This window comes from Haliotis rufescens, unplaced genomic scaffold, assembly GCF_023055435.1.
Source record: "Haliotis rufescens isolate VD_foot unplaced genomic scaffold, xgHalRufe1.0.p SCAF_12, whole genome shotgun sequence".
NCBI classification, from domain to species: domain Eukaryota; kingdom Metazoa; phylum Mollusca; class Gastropoda; order Lepetellida; family Haliotidae; genus Haliotis; species Haliotis rufescens.
Genome location: NW_025963802.1, coordinates 40416670 through 40422211, shown reverse-complemented (window position 1 = coordinate 40422211; position 5542 = coordinate 40416670).

Here is a 5542-nt window from a genome sequence, read left to right as displayed (position 1 = left end):
CATCGCAGGCAGGCAAATCAAACTAAACCAAATCTTGTTAAGTGATACTTGTGGAATATGTGCATTATGTCACGTTTGGTTAATAATTATGCATAATCAGGACACAAACAACCTAATTTGGGTCAAGGGACATCATCCAAACAAAATGGTTCTTTTCTGACCAATTTCGAATGGAGGTAATTCCACTTCAAAAACTTTCCAGAAACTGTCATAAAAACGTTAACGTGTATACATACGAGTAGCCGGGACATACCGTAACTGGTCCTGTTTTCGGTAAGTATCATGCTCCGATTTGCATGTGTGAACAGTTGACATGGGGTGGGGGTTACGAGATTTCCCCATACCGCGATGGTATAGAGCCCGCGATGGTAGTTCAGAGTCCGCTATGGTAGTATAGAGCCCGCGATGGTAGTTTAGAGCCCGCGATGGTAGTTTAGAGCCTGCGATGGTAGTATAGAGCCCGCGATGGTAGTTCAGAGTCTGCGATGGTAGTATAGAGCCCACGATGGTAGTTTAGACCTGCGATGATAGTAAAGAGCCCACGATGGTAGTATAGAGCCCGAGATGTTAGTTTAGAGCCTGCGATGGTAGTTTACTGGCCGCGATGGTAGTATAGAGCCCGCGATGGTAGTTTAGACCCGCGATGGTAGTAAAGAGCCCATGATGGTAGTTCTGGGCCCGCGATGGTAGTTTAGAGCCCACAATGGTAGTATAGAGCCCGCGATGGAAGTATAGAGCCCGCAATGGAAGTATAGAGCCCGCGATGTTAGTTTAGAGCCTGTGATGGTAGTTTACAGCCCGTGATGGTAGTATAGAGCCCACGATGGTAGTTTTGGGACTGCCATGGTAGTTTAGAGCCTGCGATGGTAGTATAGAGCCTGTGATGGTAGTTTAGAGCCGGCACTGGTAGTATAGAGCTTGCGATGGTAGTATAGAGACCGTGCTGGTAATATAGACCCTGTGATGGTAGTATAGAGCCCGCGATGGTAGTTTAGAGCCCACGATGGTAGTTTAGAGCCAGCACTGGTAGTATAGAGCCTGCAATGGTAGTATAGAGCCCGCGATGGTAGTATAGAGCCTGCGATGGTAGTATAGAGCCTGCAATGGTAGTATAGAGCCTGCCACGGTAGTATAGAGCCCGCAATGGTAGTATAGAGCCAAGGATGGTAGTATAGAGCCTGCAATGGTAGTATAGAGCCCATGATGGTAGTATAGAGCCTGCGATGGTAGTATAGAGCCCAGGATGGTAGTATAGAGCCCGCGATGGTAGTATAGAGCCTGCGATGGTAGTATAGAGCCCGCGATGGTAGTATAGAGCCTGCAATGGTAGTGTAGAGCCTGCGATGGTAGTATAGAGCCCGTGATGGTAGTAAAGAGCCCGGTATTGTAGTATAGAGCCCGCGATGGTAGTATAGAGCCCGCGAAGGTAGTATAGAGCCCAGGATGGTAGTATAGAGCCTGCAATGGTAGTATAGAGCCTGCCATGGTAGTATAGAGCCCGCGATGGTAGTATAGAGCCCGGTATTGTAGTATAGAGCCCGCGATGGTAGTATAGAGCCTGCGGTGGTAGTATAGAGCCCAGGATGGTAGTATAGAGCCCGCGATGGTAGTATAGAGCCCAGGATGGTAGTATAGAGCCTGCGATGGTAGTATAGAGCCTGCCATGGTAGTATAGAGCCCGCGATGGTAGTATAGAGCCCGGTATTGTAGTATAGAGCCCGCGATGGTAGTATAGAGCCCGCAAAGGTAGTATAGAGCCCAGGATGATAGTATAGAGCCCGCGGTGGTAGTATAGAGCCCGCAATAATAGAATCATACTATACACAGAGTTGTTGGTTGGTTGGCTGGTTTGTTGGTTTGCCGCACTCAGCAATATTCCAGCTATATGACGGCGGTCTGTAAATAATCGAGTCTGGACCAGACAATCCAATGATTAATGTCATGAGAATCGATCCACGCAATTGGGATCGATGACATGCATCAAACCAAGTCAGCGAGCCTGACCACCTGTTCCGTAAGTCGCCTTTTACGACAAGCATAGTCGCCTCTTACGGCAAGCATGGGTTGCTGAAGACCTATTCTACCCCAGAATCTTCACGGCGCTATACACAAAGTACTGCTGAGTGCGATGTAAAACAACAAAGTACTGACATAGTATATTTTATCTGTAAACTATCAATGCGTCGCACATATTACACTTTGTTCAATGTTGAGTTTCCTTCTCTGTCATGCAGTGTTGAAAGGATGATACTTGTGTTTGGGTACGCTGGAAAATAAAACATTACCTATCATTATCCCATACACCATATCAAAGCTCAGTTACTGGTGTATCAAATGAATCTATATTTAAAAAGTGCGTATATGTTGTTTTGATCGCACATAACAATATTACATCTGTGGACTACATTTTCGAACAAAGACCGTCGATGTACTCACAAGAGAAAGGAACACGCCCTAAAGTCCCGGTTGAGATCAGATACAACTTTCATATCCTCTTCAGTCACTTCAAAGTCAAGAATCTGTGAACCGATAGAAAATAGATATGGTGCTTACAAACCTAGAAACATTATCAGGGCGAACCGGGATTCTACCAATTAATGATGCGTTTCTGGCGTGTCCAAGGGACGCAACTCTGCACAGCGAATTGCTGCGCCTTAGACGACTGGGCCACCCGTGCCCCCTTTAACAAGAACAGGGCAACGCTGGAAAACAGAGAAGTGGTGAGGAGTTCTGAGTGATCAATGGACAAACATGAGTGGCAACGTTCCCAATGTTTGTAGGGTTGTTGTCAGCCGAAACCGTAGAGTGAACGAAGATGCAACTGTGTCTTATATTTTGTACCATTGCACTGGCTTTATTTGCATTCATCTAGTAATCTAGCAGGTGAGGCTGGGTGAAGTGGGGTTAAACGGCGTTCGGCGTTATTTGCTCATATAGCTTCTAAGGCGCCGCTGTGCAGAGTTGTGTCCCTTTGCTACACCCGAAACCTATGATTGTGGGTTCGATTCCCGGTTCGCCCCGATTATGTTTCTAGGTTTGTAAGCACCATACCCGTGCTCGTGGGTTTCAACGAAGTGGTAAACGTCTGAGACCTGCATCACTTCGGGCTTTCCTCCCACATTAAGCGGACACGCCGCGAAAAACTGGAATACTGTTAAAAGCGACGTAAAACCAACTCACTATCTCACTCCAAAAGAACTAGTTCCGAACAGTATAAGCCTATAAAGCGGTATTCATTTTGTACTATCTAAACACTTTATCAAAATAAATATAAGCACTTTCATCTAATGTAGTTTTCGTCTAAACCTGGTCGTGCGGGATACAATTAAACCATACACTACTAATTTAAAGAGTTTGAAAGAGCATTTCGAAAAGCGGGGGCAAATGAAATAATTGTTTTGAAAATTATTTGAATAATATTTATGACATCTACTCATGTGACGTATAAGGTTTCGCTACAGCACATTAATATTAAATAACTTAGTGACGATAAACTGTTTTGCATTTCTAAATGCATGGTAGGATTAGGGGAGACCACACCTTAAATTGGATCACGAACAGCAGAATACTGAGAATTATTTTCAGTTACAAACACAACAAAAACTAAATGGATTGCATATTTTGAGCCTAGGTTCATTCATTCAACGGCCACAATCAGAAATATTTCAGAAGCCTCTCAAATTAGTGTTTTGACTTTAATTGTAATTTGGACGATTCTCATGGACCCTACCATGGTGATCTCTCTGGCGATCTAAAGCTCATTTTTATCTTCTATTGTATTTAGTATGGTGTTATATTTTTATGGCTATCTACTAGTTTTAATATGTGATAAATCTAGTACGTAGTCTTTTCACTGTCCCATCGTTGACAGGTTTTTATTTGGTTTAAATATATGAATTATTAATGTACTTCTCGTCACGATATGGCTGAAATACTGCCGATGTGACGTTAAATATTAACTCACTCACTTTATCACTCTTTGATGCTATTGAGACCACAATGAGATGTAGAATCACATCCTTGATTTCAGATTTTCCCTTCACAAAGCATTGGATTACATTTCGTATATATCTAATATTAACAAAATTTATGAAAACAATATCTTACAGACACAGTGACATTTGCGCATGAATGTGAATTGCGGCACGCAAAGGCGTGTGAATATTTGACAAGTACAAAATGAATAACAAATGGTCAAGATGCATATGTTTTCATTTTTTTCGGAATGGAACAGAGAAATATCTCAGAATGGTTGCCCCAAATAATATAAACTTAATCATATTCCGCATATACATCGCGAAGCGTTTTTGAGTTGACCAAAAGCATTACCGCAGTGCATGTAAATTTGGGTTTTACGAAATTGTGGACTGTTTATCCTAGTTCTGATCGCTACACACTTAATCTCAGTGCTGACCAGAGCACCATTTTTCGTCTCTAGGAACAGATATCAGTATAACAATTCCATGCAAGATCGGCGCCGAAGTGGGACTTTATCGAAGAAAATAAATTGTACCAGAAATTTTTAAACGTTCCATGTATAGAATTGTTGGATCTCTTGCTGATTATTCCTGATTATATCGATTTAGAAAGGTTCTGTCGGATGAACGGGATTTCGATCACTGGGGACATTTGTAGACATAAAATCAGTTTGTCTGCGAAACTAAAACTGTTTCTTATCTAACATGCTTTACAAATTAACCATCGTTGCGCGAAGCGATCGTAGCACTACGACTGTTGTTACCCTGTCTGGCGCTCGGCATTAAGGGGCTAAAACAAGGACTGGTCGGCTCGGAGTCAGTATACTGTGTCTGAGTGGGATATTCATGTTAAACTGCGGCATGGCATCTCAGTGAGCTAGCACTATAAATCGGCATCAGTCCGGACTAGTACAAGCAGCCACACAAACACACACACGTACATGCACGTCGCTATATAAGTGCAATAATCTTGGACGCGACGTTAAACCCCATTCCACCTCACCTTTGTTGTAGTACTGGAGCGCGGCCCAGTGAATGACAAATGACATAGTATTGTGATCACCAACACGATCAGGCCAAGGTCAAATTGAATGGTGATCACAAGCGGAAAATCTCGCGTCGCGGTCGCGATTGGAGGTATTTCATTTGAGTAGGCGTGTATCAAACAGTTTTTACTTTCATGGATACCAACTTCTTTCATTCTTTGTCACAATGTTTCAGAGCCATTTCTAGCTCCTTCATGAAGTTACTATCCATAAAAAGTGTTATGTGTTCATGTTCTCCCAACTTCTAAATGCCTATAAAAGAATTTGCTCAAAAGAAGTTAAGCACTATCCGAGGACACACGATGCCAGATTGACTATACCTGTGATGTGAATGAGTCGGGTGTTCCTCAACTTCTTTTGAATTGTATATTTTCAATCGAATTCATCTGTTAACAGATGACAGTATATCTACGTACAGCTTCCTCAGCAGGGGTTTTAGTGATCAATGCCCATATGTCCAGAAACTAGTCAATGATGTGCATCATCGGCACAAAAATTATATCCGTCAGAAATGTTTGA